This window comes from Cervus canadensis, chromosome 8 (genome assembly GCF_019320065.1).
Source record: "Cervus canadensis isolate Bull #8, Minnesota chromosome 8, ASM1932006v1, whole genome shotgun sequence".
Taxonomy (NCBI): domain Eukaryota; kingdom Metazoa; phylum Chordata; class Mammalia; order Artiodactyla; family Cervidae; genus Cervus; species Cervus canadensis.
The window spans coordinates 18,024,726-18,049,450 of NC_057393.1; the positions used below are offsets into that span (position 1 = coordinate 18,024,726).

The window sequence follows — 24,725 nt, forward strand, 5'->3', positions numbered from 1 at the left end:
TCGTCAGACATCACCAAATGCCCCCTGGGGTGCAAGATCATCTCCATTTGAAAACCACTCAGCTAAACAAGCTGGACCAGGCAGCCCCAAGGAACTTCAGAGAAGCTGAGCTCCCAGCCAGCTTCCTTGGTGGCCAGCTCATCCAGCGCACAACACGCACTCGAGGATCAGCTCACTGAACCCAAAACTTCTGGGTCTGAAGTTTTGTCAGGCCACCTTGATGCTCTCCCAGGGGTTCATATAAGGTTGAACATGATCCATAGATTTCAAAAGTCACAGCTTTATCTTCCTGAGAACAGGGGCTGAGGGCTGGAAGCTGCCAGCCCACTGATTTCTCACCCTCATCCTGGGTGGTGGTGGTGTTCAGTCGCTCAGTCGTGTCCGACTCTGTGACCCCACGGACTGCAGCACGCCAGGCCTCTCTGTCCATCACCAACTCCCAGAGTTTGCTCAAACTCATGTCCATTGAATCAGTGATGCCATCCAACCATCTCATCCTCTGCCACTCCCTTCTCCTGCCCTCAATCTGTCCAGGGTGGCAGAGGTTATTGGGCCATTTTACAGATGGAAAAAAAGTGAGGCCCAGAGAAAGCCAAACATTGATCCCCTAAGTAGCTGGACTTGGACCCCAAAGCATCTCCGTCTACGCTGATAAATATAAACAATGAGTGTTCAAAGGCTTTTTAATTCTTTAGGACATTACTTTGGGGGAAAACAGACTATCTTAGTGATGCCTGGCTTAGACTCACATCTCTTCTGTTTAGCTTTAAACTCAACACTCAGAAAAACAATAGAAACACCCTTCTTACTAACAACAAGTATCTTCAAATGTGATTTGGTTCTCTGGGAAGGAGGGAGAGGGCACATCCATTCCCCTCCAAGCTTTCTTTGTGGCACAAACCAGAAATGCCAGAGGATCCTTTGGAGTTAACATGCCCAGAGAAAAGCTTAGAGGAATCCTCCCTTTGCACCACAAGAAGGGGAAAAAAAAAAAAAAAAAACCACTTAATCATTGAAAACTAAGGTGATGGAGAAGACAGTCCATGGCTCACTACACTGTCCAGCCAGCCGCTGCTCTGAGCACCAACCTACCAGCTAACAACACATAATTCACAGCTGGCTGGCTGGGGTTCTGCGTACCCTGCAGGCATTTTTCTCATTTCAAAGTTTCTATTAACTCCCCACTGATGTGCCCTAAAAGAATTTTTAAGGGCTTGGAAACACATAAATAAAATAGTCTTTGTTGGACCAGCACAGCCAAATGAAAGTCTTTCACCTGTAGTCGTGATGATAAAAGTTTCAGGCTCCGCTTTCCTAGGAGTCTTCCAAAGGCTTGGGAAAGCTTGGAGTTCTCCAACCCTCCTCGGCTGCCCCGGCTTCCCAGCAGGCACATCCCCACCCCAGGGCAGGGTGACGGAGGCCCGCCCACTGGATGCAGGGGTTGCAGGAAACATTCCTGACTCCAGGCCTGCCCTCTGGAGCCTTCCAAAAATACCCAGTTCATCATGTTTGTCAAAACCCAGTTTGCACACAGTTAAAAGCGATGAGGAGGCTGTGGCTGGCTGGTGCAACGGACGGCTGAGGACTGGAGGGTGCAGCACGAACAGGGAATTTGGAGGAGGAGAAATATGACCCAACCACATCAAATACCCCGAAAAGAAAAAGAAAAATGTCTGTCCAACCGAAGGCAGCGAAGCAAATCTTGCGCCGTGGCTCGCATGGGCGGAGCCAGCACACCACGTGCTATGCTCCTGTGCTCAGAGCCTTCTACCAGAGGCGTGATCTCGGGCCCTCCCCTCCAGGCCCAAGAGATAGTTTGCCAGGGCTGGGACAACAAGAGCACTGCCAAAGGCCATCCTAAGAAAACAGCGTTGCTTACACTGTCCAGGAAAGACATCACCCCAACACCATCTGGCAGATTAAACAGCTCCGATGTCTTGCTCTGAGTGATTCATTAAACCTGAGCCATTGTCAGTGAACTGCAGCTTGTAGGCAGGTCACATGGCCTCTCTAGGCCTGAAGACTGCTCACCTTTGAAAAGAAGAGCCAGACCACGGCCAACTTTCTGACAGTTATTCAACTCAAGTCAGTGCTCAGTCGTGTCCGAATCTTTGCGATCCCCATGGACCGTAACCTGCCAGTCTCCTCCGTCCATGGGATTCTCCAGGTAAGAATACTGGAGTGGGTTGCCATTCCCTTCTCCAGGGGACCTTCCCAACCTAGAGATCAATCCTGAGTCTCCTGCATTGGCAGGCGGGTTCTTTACCACTAGTGCCACCTGGGAAGCCCCCCATTATTCAACTGCATACTTCTATTTGCCAAGGGTCTCAAGCCCCAATCCTGGTGGGTCTTGATTTGTCCTCTTCCCTCCAGAGCTTGGCTTTCTGGGTGATGAAATAGAGAAGCACCAGTAATGCTACGCTCCTTCTCTCACAGCCTGCTAGTCCAAGACAGGGACCATCCCTTGACCCAGCGGACACACCTGTGACCCATGTCAGATGGATTAAAGAAAGGGAGTGAGATTCATCTTACCCCTGGGAGACTGCTCAAGCATCACCTAATCCCACAGTTCCCAGTGGGCACTGCTCAGGCCAACAAAGAGCTATCTGGATTCTCTTTTATGCAGGACTTCTCGGACCTCTCAATGAGCATCTGAATTCTCCAACAGGTGACCGCTCATGCAGACTCCCCGAGAAGTACTCAGTTCCAGACCTTTTGGAGGAAGCTCCTGGGGTTCCACGCTAAAGGACATTTATGAAGACAGCCCACTCCCCATTTCATCTTACAAAAAAGAAAACAGGCCCTGGGGAGGTACATCAAGGCATCCAAGATTCAGTCCAGCTCTCCTCAATCCAGTCTGCACAACCTTTTCGTTTCAACACAATATAGACAAGGGTATTTATAGACATGAGTGGTCAAAACTACAAGCTCTTTGGCATTTCCAAGGATCCACACAGTTCCTGAGATCTATAGACAACACCCATTGAAAGTGAAAGTGGTAGTCGCTTTAGTCATGTCTGACTCTCTGCGACCCCATGGCAGGCCCCTGAGTTCATGGTATTTCCCAGACAAAAATACTGGATTGGCTAGTCATTCCCTTCTCCAGGGGATCTTCCTGATCCAGGGATCAAACCCGGGTCTCTGGCATTCCAAGCAGATTCCTTACCATCTGAGCCACCAGGGAAGCCCAAAATTGAACAGTAGCACCAAGTTCTCTTCCCTTTTTTTTTTTTTTTGCCACACCACATTCCCTGTGGAATCTTAGTTCTCCGACCAGGGATTAAACCCACACCCTTGGCAATGAAAACACGAAATCCTAACCACTGAACTACCAGAGAATTCCTAGCACTAAGTTCTACTAACAGGGAAGTCCTCGGGCCAGGACAGTTTTCTAACACAGACCTTACACCTATGGGACAAATAATTGAAACTTCAGGGTGTTCAGTTTTGTATCCAGACCAGGACAGACTGCCCCAGTAACCCCACTGACCTGTATTCAAATCCCTCACAGAGGAACTCAAGTCTTGGGCAGCTTCCCCCTCTCCTCCCAGAAAACAAACCAAGATGGCATCTGCAGATCACAGACAGCTTCCCAGGAGGAAGGCACCAAGCTAAGCCAAGGGACTGTTATGTAATATCAGGGCTCCTGTTATTACAGGACCTCCCCACGGAGGAGGAGGTCCAACACCTCCTAGGCTGAGGGGTGCTACCCTCAGGTCAGGGACCAACTGCCTATTCAGCCACATGGAACACAGACACGATGACCCAGGACCGTTTCCATTAGCCCACTGCACAGGTCTGGATGGACAGAGTCGTCCTGCAGCAGAGAACCCGGTTAGCTAGAAAGTCCCATGCACACATGGAAAGCGTGGGGAGCCAGCATCACTTCCGCATTCATCACCAAGCCAGACAGACGGAGCGGACACGGGAAGAATCTCTCCCTCTGCTGAACCTGCCTCTTCATTGGATGCTCATGTGCTGATGGCTAACAAACACATGAGCTCATGCGAAGGCATTAACCAAATTCTTAAGAGCCTGTGGTCACGGCATATGGTTCTCCATCAGCAAATACAGAGCAGACATGAATATTAATGAGAGGAGATGCAGCAGCTAAGCGCTTGGGCTTCTAAGCCCTTCCTTTCCGTGTGACTCTGAGCAAGTCACTTGCCTTTCCTGTGCCCATGTTTGCTCAGTTGGAAAGGCGTGTGCCTCACGCAGGGCTGGAACCGCAAAATGTCTATCAGGGACTTAGCTTGGTAACCACTCAGTAACGGAGGGTTGTGTTAAGGTCTGATGAAGGGAGGAGAGTCTGTGTAATTTTCACCACTTAAAAATGGGTCTTCTCGGGACTTCCCTGGTGGTCCAGTGGCTAAGACTCTGTGCTCTCAATGCGGGGGACCCAGGTTCGAACTCTGGTCAGGGAACTAGATCCCATATTGCAAAACTAAGACCTGGAACAGCCAAATAAATAAATGAAAAAAAAAAAAAAAGGCAGGGGAGGCAGGGTATCTTCTCACTCCCTGGACTGGCAAACACTTTCTCCTATCAGCATTGCCCTCTGGCATCTCCCCTGCTCCATACAGCTTTACTCCCCCTTTTCCTTTCATGAATGCTACCCTCCAAGAAAATTTACACGTAAAAAGATGGGGGGGGAGTTGGTCTTCGTATATGAAAAACTAAGAAATATTTTTAGTCCAACTCAATTTACAAATAAAAAAAACTAAATCTGGAAGGCTGGTTTGTACAACCAGAAAGTGACTAAGCACGAACAGAACTTAGGCTCTGGTGGCCTGGGCCAGGCCACCATCAAGAATATCCCCAGGATAGCCCTCCCTGCGCCTTTTTCTTTTAATTGTCAAGGCAGCTGATTAACCATCTCCTCCATAAACATAACACACTGGAAATCAGAATAAAGTCCATGCAGAAGGAGGCCAGGTATGATGGATTAGCTTACAATACTGGGTCGCTGATAAAACTGCTCAGAGAGGACAATGCTCACCGCCAAGAGCATTCATGAGGTAAGGGACTGGGACTCAGTATAACACCCCAGCTCCACGGGAAAAGAAACCAACACAGAATCTCGTTGAGTTTGACCCCGGGTCTGAGAAGGCAATCCGGACGGGCAGGACAGAGTGAATGAGACCAGGAGGCACTCTGAAGGTGCAACCACTGGGTGGGCTGGTCCTCTCTGGTCCCTGGCCTCCTCCCTGGTCGGGGAAGGGTGTCAATCCTTTCCCGGAAGGCAGCAGCTCAACAAGGCCCTTCCCAGCGAGGCCCATGGGCCTCTTCCTCCTTTTCAGCCTCTGGGGGATGGCCATGTGGCTATCAACCAATGCCATCATCATCAGCTCCCCAAGGATCTCACAATGAGCCCCTCAGGCCTAGTGCGTGCTTGGTTGTGTCTGACTCTTTGCGGCCCCGTGGACTGCAGCTCCCCTGTCCATGGGGATTCCCCAGGCAAGAATATTGGAGTGCGTAGCCATTCCCTTCTCCAGGGGATCTTCCCAACCTAGGGATCGAACCCAGGTCTCCCACACTGCAGGCGGATTCTTAACCAGCTAAGCCACCAGGGAAGCCATGGTGGAGAACCTCAGGGCTGGTGCCTCTCGGCTTTCATCTGGTTGCCCTGCAGATGAACAAAACACCCCTCCCATCCTCCCTTCATGTTAAAGTTTCAAAACAAAACATTGCAACTCAAACCAAGACAAACCATAATTTCTCCACTGCTTACATATAGGGGCTTCCCTGGTCTCAGACAGTAAAGAATCTGCCTGCAATGCAAATGACCTGAGTTTGATCCCTGTGTCAGGAAGATCTCCTGAAGAAAGGTATGGCAACCCACTCCAGTATTCTTGCCTGGAGAATACTGTGGACAGAGGAGCCTAGCAGGCTACAGTCCACAGGGTTCCAAAGAGTTGTATACAACTGAGCAAAACACTTTCACTTTTCTTATGTGTGTGTGTGTGTGTAATTTTTATTATTTTTTGGTCACACAATGCGGCATGCAGGATCTTTTTCTCTAACCAGGGATCAAACCTGTGCCCCTGCTGTGGAAGATCGGAGTCTTAACCACTGGACCACCAGGGAAGTCCCTCCATCTACTTTTTCAGATGCTGACGGACCTGTGGTCTGTGTAAGCCAACCTGCCCCATTAGGCTGAGGTCCCCTCCAAGTTGAGAAATGCTCTACCAGCTGCAGACAATTCTCACAGATGTGCCAAGGCTAAGTGACTTGCCCAACAGTGGGCAGTAGGGAGGAAATTATTAATACCCAACTCACCATGTAATGACTACAAAGCCCACAGCAAACAGGCTTCAAGATCTCTTCAGAAACGTCATTGCTTTGTTATTTTCTGAGGAAAAGGATACCTGAGCAGGGTCTCGCTAAACTCCTTAGAACCACTTGGACTTCAGTTCAGCTCCGCACCACCACCCTCATCACCCCTCACAATCATGGTGGAGCAGGAACCCCACTTCTTGTGTTTTATCCTTCCCCAAAATAAATTCTAACCTCTGAGGAGCACAGGGTCTCAGAAGACAGAAGGCCCTTGTGAAGTACCCCAAACCCGCAGAAGTTTCCCCTCTAGAACCCTGGGCTCTAGCCATAGCTCCGCCACTGAGGAGTTATGACCTTCATCTCCCTCTCAGTTCCTGATCTGAAAACAAGGATGTAAACGAAACAGTCTGTCTGGCCCCTTTTGGCTAGAAGGCCCTAACCGGGCATACTATACACCCTGCATCAATCAGCCTGCTGGCTTCACACATGCTAACTGCTGGTGGCCAGAGAGCACCATGCCCTGTAGAAGCCAGCTGAGGAAGGAGAGGTGCCAACCGTGGCCTCTGGCCTTGCTGGATGAGGATCACTGGTGAGTACTCCAGCCTCTGCCAAGGGCCTCACGGAGGTCTGGGCTAACTGCTTCCTATGGCCATCACTCAACGCTCAGGAAGCCCGGGTCTTGGGTGATGGTTGACAACGAGGACAACCTTCTGGATCCTGGGGGGGTGGGGAGGGAAGAGGGGCCAGGCTCATACTCAGCTCTCTCCACTGAGTGGCCAGCGTCAGTATCCTAGCCACGTGGACCAGCACATTACCACTTTTCTGGCTTTTAGGCAAAAACCAATTTAGCATCACCTTGGGTATCACTGAAGGCAGAGTTATTTCCTGGTGCCCTAACAAATACCTTGACAGGAAGCACAGACCATTTTGGTTAGCATCCTCCTCCTCCCCAAGTATCTTTTTTTTCAATGCACAGGATTCTTTTTATTTGTTAATTCCCTCCCTAGAGGCAACAGAGATCTAAGAGCTCTAGAGTGGGATCAGGGCCCTAATCTAGGCTGTACTTCCTACTGACCTGCTCCTCACCCTATATACAGGGAAGCTGTCCATGACCACCAAACTTGAGGGACTGTGATAAGGTATAACAAAGATAATAAAGTCCTTAGCCACATGCAGGACACAAGTTTTTCAATAAGTGTTGATCATTATTTACTGGGTCGGATTGTTCCATAACCAGAAAGAATTTTTTGACCAGACTAAGATTTATAAAGTATCAGAAAAAGACACGGTATTTAAATAAATGTTATTTTTTAATCTCCTTAAACAACTGCCAACCCACTTCCAGTTTCCTAGTTCAATCTGATAATGCCTTTTATGTAGTACAAACTTTTTCTATTTATGTATGCCCCAGAAGAGGTATACTACAAAAACTCCTGATTGTCATATTTTTTTAATAAACAATAAAGTGGGCTTATCTGGTGTCTTAAAAAAAAAATGTTGACCATTATTATTTCTTCTTGAATATAATTTATTAAATAAAAGAAAAGGGTCTCAGCTTCCAGAGGCTCAAAGCTACATCCCCACAGTCATTGGATACTTGAGGTGAAGACTCAATAACTCAGTTACTCAGGATATTTCTGGAGCCCCCGAGGCAATGAGGAGAAAGCAATGAACTGACGCCTCCTGTCCCCCTGGTGTGAACCTCCAGGTGGGGAAGGGACAACACAGGTAAAGGACGATGCCAGCCAGCGAGTGATCACTATACAGAAGGAAACGGAGGGGCAGTCCTGAGGGAGGCGAGGACCCCTGGGAGGAAGCTTCAGAGAGGCAAGTGCAGAGCGAGTGACATTTATACCAATTTCACCGAAACACCCAGCAGCGGCCAGCGCAGGAGATGACCTGATCCACAGAGGAGCCCAGGTGAAAGGTCCTCCTGGAGCTGTCCCTCCCTCTGAGCTCCCGGCATGTGGTGACATGCCCGAGGCCACCACAGTAAGTCCCAGCAGTGCATCTCCCCATCCCTCATCAGTCTCCCTGCAGGAGACTGGGGTGGTCACCTGGGGCCCCGCCCCCAGGCTGAGACAGACAGACCACCTCGCAACAACCAAGTCCAGCCACTGTCAAGGAAGCAAGGACTCTCCCAGCAGCCCTCTCTATGGGTATTATTATGTGCTTCAGCTCGAAAATAATTACAGCCAAACTGTATAGAGGTTAAGAGACTCCCCTCCCCCATCCCAGCCAAAGGTCACCTCTCACAAGTTCCTCCCATTTCCCTGCCCAAGTCCCAGGTTCCCATTTACACCTGAGGGTGTTGGGATCTTCCTAGACTCTATCTACTCAGCACCAACAAGTCCTTCTCTGCCTTTTCTTCTCACCCTTGGGAGAAAGGAGAGAAAGACTCAATACTGACTTGTGAAAACTCAGGTCAAAACTCCAGTAGCTAGAGATTCTAATTTAACTGATCTGGAGATGAAGCTTTTATTTTCTAGAAGCTTCCAGGTGACTGTATCAGGGAGCTGGGGTCAAAACCCCCCTGGGTTACAGGAGGGTAACGGATGGTATCCATCCAATTAAACCAATGCCTGGGGCGGGCGACAGGCGGGGTTGGGGGGATTTAACGTGACCTGTTTTTTTAACAGGCAGTCTTTATATCTTGTCTCTGGCAAAGAAAAGTCACATATTGCCCGACACAACAGGGCACATCACAGAATCCAAAGTCTGAGAAATCTGGCTCTTCCTAAAAAAGTTAAACGTAGAGCTATTAAGAGCATAAAATTCAGCAAATTCCACTCATAGGTATACACCTAGGAGAAAGGAAAACATACATCCATACAAAAACCAATGAATGGACAAAGAAAATGTGGTGTATATCCATACAATGGAATATTATTTGGCCCCCAAAAAGGGATGAAAACCTGATATATGCTAAAAGATGGAGGAACCCTGAAAACATGATGCTGAGCAGAAGAAGCAGGACACAAAAAGCTATATATTTCATGATTCTGTTTATATGTAATGTCAAGTATTGGGTAAATCCACAGGGGTGGGGGAAATGAGGGGTGACTGTTAATGGGTATGTGGTTCCTTTTTGGGTGTGTGATAAAAACCTTCTGGGACAAGATAATGCAGATGGTTACACCACTCTGTAAATATACCCCAAATCATCAAATTGTATACTTTAAGTAAGACAATCATATGGACTGTAAATATATACATCTCAGGAGAGCTACTGGTCCAATGCAGGGCGGGGAGCAGGAGGCAGCCGACGGCAGAAAGCATCTTTACAAGCATGTTATTTCTAAAGACACACTCCCAGGTCCTGCCTTCAGAGATTCTGATCAGTAAATGGGGTAGAAAGAGGACACACAAGAAATCTCAATTTTCAACAAGAGTTCTCTGATCACAAAAGCCTGAAGCATAATGACCTAACACCTCATTCCAGAATCTCAGAGAAGGATCAATGCAGATTACTTCAGGAGAGGCCTGGAGGGTGGGGGAAGGGCAGAGCCTGGAGCCTTCCACGGGATGCTCTAACCACCTTCCATCCCATGTCCCACGATTCCCTCTCCTCCCAGGAGCTCCAAGCCCTTGGCGAAGACAATGCAAGCGTAGTGCCCAGCAGCGTCTAGTTCAGGAGGCCTCGCTGGGCAGACTGCACTTCTTTTTGATTCCAGAAATGTTAGCCCAGCGCCCAGGCGATTGGCAGTGAGCTGGAACTCAAACCCAGGAATCCCAACGCCCGTGCATTCTCACCTCCAGTTCCCACAAAAGTCTCTTTGTTGGGGTTGGGTGTCTCCCGGAGGGCATGTCTCCCTCCCAGGGCTGGGGAGAGGAGGCGAGGGTGGTGTGTGGAATGGAATCTATGCCACCGACGTGCATTGTCTGCTCGCCAGGTTGCCCAATCCCACCACCCGAGGGGACGGATGGGAAGCGCTCTCCTGGGCTTGGCATGGGGCGTCCTGGAGGGAATCAGGGCCCGCCCCTCCCCAGGCCTCGCTGCCCGCATCCTGCCAGTGCAACAGGGCTTGAACGAACAACGGGGCTCTTGTTCAGACACGCATTTTAGCCAGTGAGGTTACCCTCTAGAAATACTTCCAAATACATACATAGGCCAGTCCATCCTGAGGTCTACATGCTGCCCGGCTTTCGGCACGATGCTGGCCCCCGTGGCATTTCATCTCCCCACTGGCCCCGGCAACCACCTCTGTCCTCCTTCCTGACCCAGGCGAGGTCTCCTGGGGAACCAGAGGGAGAAGCCACAGGTTCACTAGCCTGGGGCTGGTGATCACAGCAAGCCAGAGTTCTCCTTCCAAAGCCCCTGCCGCCTTCCCCAGGGAGATCTCTGCTCAAGGTGCCAGGCGGCCCAGGCTGGCAAAGAAGGACCATCCCGGCCGAAGGGTCACACCCTGAGCCCTCTGGGCAATGGGAGACACTCCCCCGTGGCTTTTCCTCTCTGGAGGAGGGGGTCCCTGCTTTCTGAACCCCTCAGGAGCCTGAATTCAGGAGGGGTACTCCACTAATAAGATCTCTGCCACACCCACTTCCCAGAGAGGGAAACTGAGGCCCCAAAGGTACTGAAAGAAGCCACAGCTCCGGGCCCCTCTGCCTGGCCAGGAGAGATCCAGGACCTGAGGAAGGCCACAGGAATGCGCACCTTGATGGGGCTTCCAAGAAGGCAAGAGGCAGCTTTGAGCTATAAAAGTACAGGATTCAGACTGTGACCAAAAGACACAGAACGGTCTCACATTTAAACGCCTGCCTCACATCACTTCTCCCCAGAGGGCTTCAACCACACGGTGTCCCTTTTGGTGCTTTAAACTTCCCACTGGATGAGTAAGCACTACTCCCATTTTAAAGGTGAGAAACACATTTGAAAATGTGAAAGAACTAGAAGCACCTGTCATGTTAATTTTTAACATCCTTTCAGATTGTGAGATTGTGCACCTGCTCCCAAATTTAAGGAATTAGGAAGTATGACTGGGGGAAGGGAAATAAATTTCACCAACCTGAAACTGCTCTGATATTTAATGGCTATAATTAAAAGTTGTCCTTCAAGCAACGGGGAAAAATAAAAAATAAATCTGCCTAATTTGAGTTGCCCTGGGGATCTGCAGGACAGTCACTAATAAAACACTCCAGCCCCCACTGCTGTGTGTCCAACTCTGTGGAGAAATAACTCTTTGTGGGCCACGTGCAGGAGTCCTGAGAGGCAGGCAATTGTCTTTATATTATTAACAGTAATGGAAACACACTACTCAGAATAATCATTCCTACATCATGCCAACCTGAACTTTCATTTCACAGTACGAGCTGCTGGGCATCAAAGCCAACAAATTCACAGAAATGCTTGGGGAAGGAAGGAGGGGGAAAGAGAATAAAGCCCAGCCCCCTACCTACCACCATCCCCTCACCCCATCCATTAGAAAACATATTTCTAAATAAATGATGAGAAAGCCCGATCTACAAAATATTCCATAGTGCTAGGTGAGCTGAAACCCCCAAAACATCATTTAAAAAAAAAAAAAAAATGTTTAGACCTCAATCTCACTGATTCATCTACCCCCACCTCGGTCCAAATTAGATGAAATGCTATCATGCTGCTGTTTTAAAACAGTGTCCGAGAAGGTAGAAAAGGTTACCCACAGCAAGCAAGGACTGCCATCCTCACCATAGCAACGCGCCTATTTATAATATGGTCTACCTGCTTCAAAGGCTTGTACAAGACACTCAAGGCAAGTCTAGTGCTACATCCAAGCCGAAGATGAGCCGGAAACTCTCATGAGCATGTCAATGAAACACTTCCAATTACATTACATGCCACAATTATTAGCATTGACTATCAATTTTTTTTTTTCCTTTCCTCTGAAAGCAAAAGCAAAGGGGAAAATGAATTAAGACAGATTCTAGGACATAGGAGAAACCTAGCATGTGACTTTCCAAAGTGCTCTGGCTATTTTTTCTTAATGGTTAACCCCAGAGGCAGAGACAGGAAAGAGGGGTTTCACAGGAGGCCCACACCTGAGGGTGCTGATCATCACCAGGGTCAGGCACGCGCAGACTCGTGAGGTGCCCACGGGCCCACAAGCAAGGCCTCGACCACGCACACCAGAGAAATTCAGCCCAGACTCAGATCTACACTGGACCTTGGAGGGGAAAAGAGGTTTTTGTTTTAGAGGCAGAGATGGGCAACCACATCCAATTACTCACTTGCAAAAGGATTCCAATTCACCCCCAAGGTCGATGTGTCCAAAGAGGAACCCAGCCATATTCCCAGCAGCAGCCTTCCATTTCCATGTCAAAGTAGCAACTACATAGCATCCAACCAGGCCCAGATGCAAATCACAGTGTGGTCACTTAATAGCCATGTATTTGGGGGAAAGTCCCCTAACTTTCTTCAGTTTTCTCAACTGTAAAATGGGGATGATGCACAAAGTTGCCTTGAGCATTCAGTTTAAAATTATATGGCATGTTCTAGAAACTGACACATAGCAAAAGTTCAACAAACAACATCTATTCTTTTCTCTTTTTGCTACTTAAAGTTCTTCCTGCAGTGATGACTGCCCAGTGAACAAAGCCTCAGTTCCCATACACGAGAGAACCACAAGAATACCTCAAACATGTGAGGTATTTACCCTACCTTATCACACAGCCGTCTCATTTCATAGATAGAAAAACTGAGGCAGGACTCACATATGTACCAGTGATAAGGCAAATGTTCAACCTGGGGGGTCAGGGGGAAGTTAAGAAAAATAGAAGGGTGAGTGACTTACAGGAACCACGAGCAGAAGGCAGACAGAAAGAGACCCACACTGTTTTCATTCAGTCAAATGGAAGACAGACAGAAAGAAACCCTTGGACCAAAGTGAGTGGCACCAAAGGCAGGGAGTCACAATTCCAGACACCCTACTCCGCTGAGCACTTTCTTCTCCCGAAAGACTGTGCAGCCCTACAGGGCAGGGGCTACGTCATTGCATTCAGGCATCCCTAGAGTAATGGACACACTGCAGACCCCAAATAAAGAGCCTGTTCTACTAAATTCATTCAGGGCTGTGGGCATGGGGGGAGCTTCAGCTTCATATTTCCCCTGAAGTGTTTCTTTACCAAAATAAAGGCAAAAGCCACAATGTTATTTCATTCTGTTATCACAATAATCCTTGGAAGAACATTTTTTACTATGTCTATTTTACAGGCAGGGAAACTGAGGTTTAGGAAAGTACCAGCTCAAGATGATACAAAGCCTCAAAACAGCAAAGCCAGAATTCAGAGGTGGGGCTGTCTGACTCTAGAGTCAAGCGCTTGACCACTTCGTTATTCTTGATCATCCTCTTGATGTATCGTGTAGAAGAGTTGTTAGTCACGAGCAAATGTCAGTGTTTTCAAAATGGAAACACAAAAGAAATGGGCAACTCGGGTTATAGCTCCCGAGGCTCACAAAACCCTAGATCAACCACAGCTGAGAGCACTTCACCTCAGCCTTGCATACCCACTGCAGACATCTTGGAAAAAAAGAATTCAAAGCATACCTTCAACCACCCATCTCTGCAAGAGAAAGCCCAAAAGCAACACCAGCAACATCAAATGGACTGGATTCGTTCAGGGTGAGAGTCCCTTGGACTCCAAGGAGATCAAATCAGTCAATCCTAAAGGAAATCACCCCTGAACATTCACTGGAAGGATTGATGCTGAAGCCCAAGCTCCATAACTTTGGCCACCTGATATATTGGGAAAGACCCTGATGTAGGGAAAGATTGAAGACAGGAGGAGAAGGGAACGACAGAGGATGAGATGGTGAGATGACATCACTGACTCAATGGACATGAGTTTGAGCAAGCTCCGGAAGTTGGTGATGGACAGGGAGGCCTGGCATGCTGCAGTCCATGGGGTCACAAAGAGTCGGACACGACTAAGGACTGAACAACAACAAAGGAATTCAATTATTCCAAACCAGGAATCGAGCACCACCAAAGAAAAGGGAGCAGGAGGTCAGGGCAGCACCCACCTGAGTGGAGTTCTCGAACTTGACACCTTCTCAAAATCTTCATGGTGGGGGAGTGGAGGCCCCGTGGAAAAGGGAAGGACGTGGAAAAGGCCCTAACACATCCTCTGAGCCACAGCCTGAGTACTTCTCCACCAGAGAGAAACGTAAGTGCAACAACAGTGACTTCTAAGTGTGCAGGCCGATTATAGCTTTACTTTCAAAAGAGCTTTGATTGATCTTTTTTGATAGACCTGAAATAAATTAAACTAGATTGACTCACTTGAGAATGGACTCTAATCCCTTAGTCAGATCCCGGAGAACTCAAACCAAACCAGCTGTTAATTTAGGCTTTATAAGATAAAGCATGAGAAATCCAAGCTGATGTACCCCAGAGCAAAGCTTACATCATCTCTGTAAGCAATCAACTCACTGCTTCTTTTAGGAACTAATCAGTTCTTGGGTAAGTGGGTGCCAAGCCTGCATTCTCACAGCGAAACTGGCTCAGAGAAAGGAAGAAATATCCTGAGAAACACTGGGCTGACTCACTCCTCCACAAGTTCAGAACCAGCCCAAGACATTTCCCTTTGGCTTTCTCCTAGTCATCCATCTCCGGCTTCGAAAACTGCAACAGCTTGACCGGAGGAGCCTCAGCACCAAGAGAGAGGAAGCCACTGACACTCTTAATATTTCTTTAACAAAGGGAGGGGGTGCAGAATTACCCAGAAAATACTCCCCACTATTTTTTTAATCCACTCATCTTTGAAGATCATACTGTCCCCTTTATCTTGGCTTCTGGGTGCCTTTGATTTGAATACAGGAATCTCAAGGCTTTCAAGTGGCGGCTGCCCATGGCATTAATAGAGTTAACAAGCACATAGATACATACATACACACACACACACAACTGCAGGCTTCTTCCCAAGCTACGTCCTACTCACCGACAGGCAGCCCTCCCAACTTTCACCAGCATTTTTTTTTTTGGAAAGGGGTTCATGCCTGCCTCCCAAGTGAAGATGGAATTCACCTGGATGGGACCCCAACCACAGCATCACCCCAGAAGACTCCAATACAGCCCCTTTACTTCTTAAAAAAAAAAAAGAAAAAAAAAAGGCAAGGCTGCCAGCCTCTTGCTCCTAAACAATGATGTTTCATAGAACACTGTTTACCGAACATAAGGGGATCAAGAACTGAAATCCAATTTAAGGAATTATAGTGCCTTCGCACTGTTTTTCTTCAACGATGAAAAAAGACAGGCATGTTGTTTCTGGAATTAAGCCAGAAGAAACTGATCCTTGTAGTAATACAAGAAAAAAAAGAAAGAAATCAATGTATGTGTTTATGTATGTGGTTGGGGGGAGGGGAACAACTAAAACACGAATTAGAACCTGAGCAGCAAGATGAATTTGTCTCCTGCTATAGAAGGATCCTGAAGCTGATGTCAAAGTCCTCTTTTTAATACCTATTTGACAAGGAGAATACAGCTCATCTCTTGATACTTCTGAGAAGCAAAAACAATGTAACCAGAAAAGATGGCATGAAAATCAACCAAGATGTCTGTCCACTCACCTTCATTTGTAGCAAAATGAACTGGTACCTCAGCATGAGTTAGAACCTGGTAGGTAGATAGACATCATCCCCTTTAAATAAAAGTAACCACTGTAGATCCATACTCAGCACTGGCCACTATATGCATGTTTTCCTATTTAATCTTCTGAGATCCCTTTTGTTCCTGTTTTATAGATAAAAAGTGCTGTGGTTAGGGAGCTCCGAGAACTGGCCAAGACCCTACATGCACTAAATGGGTGTGACTTGAGATCCCAACTGTGTCTAACTTGAGTGCCAGGGCCCTCATCCATCATCCTAGAATGCCTTCTTCTTACAGCAAAAATTATTGAACTCCTGTTAAAAAGGCACTTTCACAGCTCCCCACCACTGTGCACATCCTGTGGAGGCATTCCACAGGTAAGCAAACTGAGACCCGGAGAAGAAAGCTCTGCACAGCCAGGTAACGCAGTGTCTCTAAACCTAGCTGCGCTCTGAGCTCCTGAACCCCTCTCTCTAATTATGAAGCTGCATCCTCTGCCTTAATTAATTCTTCCCTACTGCCGTTCCCAAAGACAAAGTCCTCCCTAGAGGAAAATGCCTTGCCTCACCAAGTGCTGCCTGGGGAAAGAATTTTGCGATTGGTGTTAATTTGGGAGGAGGGGGGCACAGAAAGGAGGCAAAACTATTAGATGAAGTAAATTAAGACATTTCTGAGAGGTATGGAATAAATCATCACTTAGGGGCACTGACCAATTAAAAAGGTCCAGCATTGCTCTGGATAAACGCTACAGCATCAGCCAGGGTGCTACCCAACGACAGAGGAAGGAGGCAGGAGAAAATGCAAGCAACCTCTGCAGCCCAAGGCCACTGACCAGCTACAAAGGCCTGGCCAACGCCAACAAAAATTCCATACCTTTCTAATGAACAAATCTGCTCAATACAAGTCTTTTTTTTTTTTTTTCCAAGGGAGGGGGGAGGGCCAGAGAGTGTAAACACACTCATCCATTGTTTTACACCTCCCAAAGCCAAAAAAGATCCACTGACTGTTTTCTGATTTCTCATATTTCACTGTCTCTTTTCCTTTTGGCCTCTGAAAAAGCTCAAGAGAGAGAGCCATGAGAACAGACCAGTCTCCCAGCCCCGTGTGTCAATCTGACCTCCTGCAAACCAGGGAGGTTTGAACTGGACCTTCCGGAACCAGGAGGTGTTAGAAACAATGGCTGCTGTCAAGTCAATTGGGAGAACCAATGTCATTTCTTAACCTCCACTGAGAATAAATCATTCTGGACAAGCTCCTGACTGTATCACTTTTGCCCAAGTGGAAGTGTGAACAGACCTGAGTTCCTCATCCACTAGCAGATTCTATGCCCAGGAGAAACTCCCAGGAAAGTTCCAGTGAGGGGACCTGTGTTGTAGGCAGGGACTCAACTGCAGAGATGCTACCTGCTTCCCCCATGGGCGCTGGCACCCAGAGTCCCGGAACAGCTGGCTTCCAATCACAGACTTTTTAGGCCTCTTGCCCTCAGTAATCCACTAGGGTCGCTCATCTTTGAGGCAAAGTGCATGAGGAGGGGGCTGTTACATGCTTATTACAAATCCAGACAAACAGCCTGACCACAGCGGCCCTAGGAAACTCCCTCATAAAGAAAGAAGTAAGTGTTATTGGGTTTGCAAGCCAGGAGCCAGCCCCTCTGCCTTTCAAGGCCCCAAAAGGATGCCTTTTCAAATCTATTTTCTTTAATGAAGTTCGAAGCAATAGAAATTTGCCCAAAGAAGAGAGCAGGCCCTACGACTAAAAGGCCACAAATTCCTGTCTTGCTGTCACTAATTTCATGCCCATCAGAAGCTGAATAATTCGAAGTCCAGTCTCCCAATCGGTTTTTTGTCTGCCCTCCCCAGGGAGATAAATTATGTCACAACACAGACTTTTCCACCCTAGAGCTCTTCAAAAGGTATTCTGGCCTCCTGACTGGACCCACTCTCTTACAGAAGAAGTCACTCAGAGCCAGATTCTTTTGTCAGCAAGGGGGGAAGAGCGAGCAGAAAAAGGTGTGTGACACAATACATCACCAACTTGTCAACCTCGGCCAGAGTGTTAACAGTGTGGTCAGGGTGACCCACTGTCGCCGTGTGCCCGGGGCTGATGGGTTTCCCAGGACACCCAATTGGTAACAGTAATGACACCACGTAACCTTTCTCATGGACCAAGCGCTGGACTAAATCTCCTCACAGCGTCTCACAGAAACCCACAGTAGGCAAGCCCTCTTATGAAACCCATTTTCCACAGATGCGAAAATTGGGGCACAGAGCCATGATCCATCTGCCCAATTTAAAAGTTTTCGGCTTTATGTAAAATAACAAAATCAAGAAACGGAAAGAGGTGGAAATCAAATGCTGGGATAAAGAAAAGTTCATATGTGATGGGAAATTCTGACCTGGAAACTCGTTAATGAGGAAAAAAATATTTCCTGCCAGAGGAGACGAGAGGAGACAGCAAGGGAATCGGGGGAAATTCAGAGAACAGGAAGATCAATCACAAGCAGGTCTAGATGTTTCCAAAATAGTCCTTAGAGGCATTACATAACTAACACAGAATGGAGAGAAGCCCCAGCTGGGGAGCCTGTGACCAGGATGGGAACAATGGCTCTGTAGCCACTTGCCAGGGTACTGCGGCTCCAGGCGAGGTCTTCAAGCTCAATATTCCTGGATAAGGCCATCCCCCGGCTCCCTGTCCTCAGACTCCCGCAACCCAGAAGCCCTAGCATCTCTGGTTCCCAAGCAGCCAAGCTGACAAGCCGTGATGGCAACGAGAAACCACAAACCATGAAGGGAACCAGAAGTCGGTCAAAAGATAAAAATCCACTCTCACGGAAAAAGCAACGATAACAGAACCACGGAGGTCGAAATCAAAACCATATCTGCTTTGCATGGGGCATGTGGTTTTGTGTGTGTACTTTCTACATGTCAGCTCGTCCGTTCCTGTCACATGCAAGTCACTGTCGGGCTCCTTTAACTGCTATGCAAAACCAGGGACCCGGAGAGAAGCATTTGGGCCAAAAATTCCAATAAGAGCAGAGGAAGAAAACACTAGATAACTCTCATTATTATTTTTTTTTTAAAGGAAACTCCCTGGTGGTCCAGTGGTTAGGACTCCACACTTCCAATGCACGGATCCTAGGTTTGATCCCTGGTCAGGGAACGAGATCCCACATGCTGTAACTAAGACCCGCTGCAGCCAAATAATAAATAAATAAATAAATAATTTTTTTCAAAAACAGTTGTGGAGGCAGGGCACCCAACTTTTTCCTACGATGAGGATTTTGGTGCTTTTCCTACACTCTCCTAAAATGACAAAATCATAGCAGGAGTAGCATGCTTCTGGGGAAATGATAAGTATATTCAGATTTATTTTTTGATGAAGATAAACTGGCAAATGTAACCCAACTGAAAAGCCACCAGAGTGAAACACAGCATTTTTTTTTCTTGGTTGCCCTTTTTTTGGCTGGGGTGGGGGGCAGGCAACCCCCTCCAAGGAAAAAAGGGTCTACCATGTGACTGAAGCCTTTTCCTCTAGAAATCAGACCCTGAGTGCCAATCCTTCAGACACAAATGGCTTCACACGTCAGGTTTTCTGTGGGGAGACATTTGTCATCTGCTTTCACTCACCAGTGTGAAAATGTGACAAGTGACAAGTTTTTTAAGACAACACAAAACAAAATCGGGTGCACAAACCACATTGGTGGTTTGCTAAACACATCCTTTTGAGCTTGGGGACATTTTAAAACATTCCTTTAAGTTCTCTTTCACAAAAAAAAAAAAAAAATTGTGCCTGCCTACGTTGGGTCAATGAGGGGTTTTTTTTGTTTTGTTTTGTTTTAATTAACAGGAAAATTCTTGGCTTCTGCAGCAATGATTAAGAAATAAATGCTGCTGGATTCCAAAATAAAAACTAAGTGACTGGAGACCAAGAGGAGAGAAGAAGGGAGGTTTGCTTTTGATTTTAAGGATAAGAACCAAACGAAGAACTCTCTAAATCCTGAAACATCTCCTGAATTGTCTTATAGATTGCATACATCAATTAATCTCTAATCAAGAACATGATACCATAAGTTAATTTTTTTAATTCTACAGAAAATAATTTTAAGCTAAAGAGTTGATATTATCTATTTCATTTTTGTGCCATATTTTAAGTATTCCTAGGTCTTTTACTATATAGTTATATCTTAGGATCTAATCAAAATGGCAAAAATGTCCCTTTGCGCACATGGCTGCCAGATTTCAGCTCCATTCTGTTCATAAAGGGACAAGTTAGTTGAGAAAGCAACCCTCCAGGATCCTGAAAAGACTTACCCCTAACACGAACAGGCCATTCTACCCACTGGGTACTTACTTCTAACATGAACAGGCCATTCTACCCACTCAGTAGATGTTTTCTTTTCTTTAAGAGTCTATTTTCCAAAAACCCCCTGATTCATTGCCTGCCCAGTGTACGCTGTCTATACCCCACCCTCAGGAGTATAAATCTTGAAAGCGCTTTTGAGCCAAAGCAGACAGAGCCCCCATAAAACTCATGGAATGCAAAGGATGCTCCTTCTTTCAGTGCAAAGAAACTTCATTCAGATTCAGAAGCCCATCTTGATGTTTCTCCCAAATTCATTTAGGTGCATTACTTATTCTGAAATGATTGGGAGGTCTACCCACAGGCAGGTCAACCTGACGGCTTCACTGTGCTGGTGGGTTTTGGTGGAGATGACAGTTTAAATTATCTCAAAGTGTTCTGCCTAAATTCTACTGCTAAACTAGTTCAGAACATTCAAATTCAGTATTGGGCCATACTGGTAAAGTCTTAATTTTTTATCATCATCCTGAGATTGGTTCTTCAATGGAGTTGAAGAAAGGAAGCAAAATCCTAATAAATTTCCCTCTGGGAAAAAAAGATTGCCTGGAATGGACACTCAATGTATATACCACAACCACATACAATGAACTGTACCCCAATTCCAGAAAAAAAAAAAACAAAAACTCCTAGGGCTTTAACCTTCATTTACACCAGCACTCCCAATGGTTAAATTTATGGGCTGGGGGTAGGAGTGCACAACCATGAATTTCTTGGCAGTTCACTGCCAAGCTCCTTACGCACTCCAGTCTTTCAAATGCTCCTTTCAACAAGCCAAGAGTCCAAGTCCAGTCTACTCCACAAAAGAAAAGAAAGAAGAAAACCCAAAACCAAAAGAGAAAACCAAACAATAACAGACTCAATGGGAGACTTTACCAACTTCTCCCAAAACAAAAGGAAGCTAACTAGAGTCTTCTAAGAACACCCTGGACCAAACCAACATAGGGTTGGGGGGGGTGCAGGAGTAACATCAGAAATCTTTAGTTATAAATCATAAAATTCCTAGAATGCAAACTACTGGGTAAATCCAGAATACAAAGTCCTGATAGATCCTAATGAGTCTAAGTTGTGGGAACACCAGTCTTTAGCTCTAAAATCTACTTTTCTAAAGTCCAATGTTCAGTGAATACCTCACCAGTACATCCTGAGCGCCCACGACACAGGAAGCTGGGTTACCACTCAATAGCTATTTTAAAATAATAGAAAAGTTTAAACAGACAAGCCCTTCCAAACTCTCTTCCAGATATGCACCCTATATGCATTTCAGAATAATCATGCCCTCTTAACTGCTTTCCAGTACAGAATCAAATGCCCCAAGATTATCAATTTAAATTTAGCTGTCCTTTTTCCTCTCTTCCTCTCTCGCTCTCTTTTTCTCTCTTAAATTATCATCCAGGAACTATAAAGAGCATTTTCTAGGCTCCCTACTACAAGGTTTGGAAAAACCCACAAGGATATTGGGGAGCTGGAAACACAGAAGAGGAACCTCAAATTTCCTTTATATTTTGGAATGTCAGCAGCATTTAGGAAAAACACCTCCTCTCATTTCTGCTTCACATGTTTTCCTTATTGGTTCATTTACACAGCGCTGCTCTGCGGACGGCAGTTAGTACATCGTTTTGTCATTTCTGCCTTTCCCCGCCATTAGTGCAGGCTTCTGAGACGACACCCCAGCTGCCTCCCCAAGTGGCCAGCAGCATCCGCACATCCCTTCCCTCCAAGCGGTCCCCCCGTTGACTAATGTTCACCAACACTCATACATCATTCCCAAATTGGTCCAAATGAATTAAACACAGCTCTGCTTAACATTACGAGATTTAAATGGATTTTCTCTCTACAGGTCTGCCCCATAATTGGGTTTATCCATCTTGTTGAAGTACAGTTTACACTTGCTAACATCACGCCAATTCAAGCTACATTTTCTGCTCCAGTGGCAGGAGCAAGGCAGATTTGTCATCGGATCATAACAGGTAATTCAAACAACAATTAGTTTGATGACGGCCCGTATGTCAATGTCTGCTCCCAGCAGCCCTGTGCTCTCTGTTCCTCAAGATGAATTGTCTTCACAATTCTTCAATTTCAATCATCAGCAATGCTTACTGAATCAACTTAAAAACTATTGACACAAGACTATCTTCCCTACAGGGTAGCCTAACCAAAGCCCTAGTCTCCTTCCCGCCCTCCACACCCCCCAAGAATGGGCTACTACCACACACACATTCATTTTCAAGCCTTGAATAATTTCTGACTGTCAACCAAAGTTCTTTATTATTCTAGTGTCACACCTGAACCTCAAAATTCAGGGAGGCACAAGGTTTGGGAATAGAAAGGAACAAATTTTTTCATGCGAGCTCATGTATCTACAAGAAGGAAAATGCTTAATGATTTTTTTTTTTTGGTAAGTCCCCTGCAAGAATTCATGACAACTGTCAAAGTCTGAGAAAATGTTATAATCCAGTGGATAACACTACTTGTCATTAAAAATAGTAATAATAAGTTAACTAGACTCCAAACATCTTGAAAATTAGCAGACCATCACATACATATAAACCAGTCCAAACATGCTTATACATTGTTTGAGCAATGCCACAGTTTATTAAGACAGGGTGCAAATTCATGTGCTCAAGGAGAACTGAAATCAAAGCATGAGATACCTGGGAAAGAAAATCAAGTTTACATAGGGATTGAAGGCCTAACTCAAATTATTTGGTTGAATACTAAAAATTATACATATTGGCCTCTCATGTTTGAAAGAGGCTGTTTTGAAAAAAATGCAAACTTATATACTCTGTTCCCTTTCTGCCCACAGCATACAGTATGTAAACACATTCAGTCCCCTGCTGTATACCTACTATGGCCCAGGCATTCCTGCATGGAGCTCTAAGGAGACAACAAGGAATAAGACACAACCTCAGAAAAGCTCATATTCTAGTCAAATGTTGCAAGGACAAGGCAGGATTTTCAAGTGACATAAGAGAAATGTAAACAGCAACCAATAGGAGTCATAAATCTTTGTTACCCAGCAAAGATAGTCCACGTTATCAAATCTATCATGTGTGATGTTCTTGACAGGAAATAAAAAATATACAATGCATGTCAGAATAAGGCAGATTCGAAATCTATAAACGAGTACTTCACATAGTTCTCAGTTAAAAACAGCTGCCTGTATGCTTGTATGTATTAATCAGGGTGCCACTGCCCTGGCCCACCTCATCACAGACCTGAAGGTACTTCATCTCCCCCCCCACCTTGTAGAAACAGGCACTATTATTAATTAACAGCATCATCCCCATTTTGCAGATTAGGCAATGGAGGTCTGGCAGAAACTGGATCTGAACCCAGGTTATCTGACTCCAGAAGCATGAGCTGAACACGCTTGTACCTGTCCCTTTAACATGCAAAGCTAATGCTCCCATAGCCTCAATGGCAGGGTGCTCACTCTACGCTGATAAACTGAGCCCTGTGGTTCTCAACCAGGTGCAATCCGGGCCCCGGGGGGACATTTGGCAAGATCTACAGACATTTTTGGCCGTGGCGTTGGGTGCTAGCGGCATGCAGAGAGTAGAGGCCAGGGCCAGTGCTAAGCAAACATCCTGGCATGCACAGGACAGTCTCCTGTGCAACAAAGAATCATCCAGTCCAAAATGTCATTAGAGTGCTGTGGTGGAGTAGCCTGCACTAAGGCGTCGTATCTCATCCAGCCCACAAAGACATGCCAATATCCGGCCTGGGCCTCAGTCAGTGTAGAAGTTGGTGCAACCAAGTGTCTTTCCGGCTGGCACCTCAAAACACTGAAGTTTTGTGAAGATGCTTCAGAGAGTCCACAAATATTCAGTTCTCATGTTTCATTTTCTAACATGCCAAAGACAAAGAGATATATAGTACCTTTGCCTACTTTTAGGCTTTATGTATTTTTAAAGTCTCAATGTATTACTCATTAAAAATATTAACCTGCCAACCCCCCAAAGGTTTTGGGAGAACCCTCAGGAAGAATGGCCTTCCATTTCTGTTTAATAGAAGAGTATCCTGAGATTCCAAGGGAAATGATTCAAAAAAAAAAATTTGCAGCCACTTATCAGTTTGACCAGGACGTGATACCACGCAACCAAACCCAACTCCAGAAACAAATTAAGTGCTAAGCTTGATAAGCCTGCAAATGTCAACCATAACCCACTTAGAAATGTCTGTGCTTAGCTAAACGGCCCCACGATTTTCAGGGACTTTATGAAAAGCAAATACTATTATAAAGTGCAACTTATAAAATGAAGTTACTAGGAATTCCCTGGTGGTCCAAAGGTTAGGACTCAGGGCTTTCACTACTGGAGCCCAGGGTTCAATCCCTGTTCAGGGAACTAAAATCCCACAAACTGCGTGGGACTTTGGGATTGACATGTTATACACTGCTATATTCAAAAGAGATAACCAACAAGGTCCTACTGTACAGCACAAGGAACGCCACTCAATATTCTGCAATAACCTGAATGGAAAAAGAATTTGAAAAAGCATAGATACATGCACTTTGCTGTACAA

At 46.2% G+C, this 24,725-nt stretch overlaps 1 protein-coding gene and 1 non-coding gene across 35 annotated transcripts in view; one reads left to right on the forward strand and one right to left on the reverse strand.

Annotated features, from left to right (window-relative positions):
* TCF7L2 (transcription factor 7 like 2) overlaps positions 1–24,725 on the reverse strand; it is a 199,209-nt gene that overhangs the window by 153,330 nt on the left and 21,154 nt on the right. The gene's annotated exons all lie outside the window — the stretch shown is intronic.
* On the forward strand, positions 4,352–4,424 carry TRNAE-CUC. The gene has a single exon. It is a non-coding gene; the product is annotated as a tRNA-Glu (tRNA).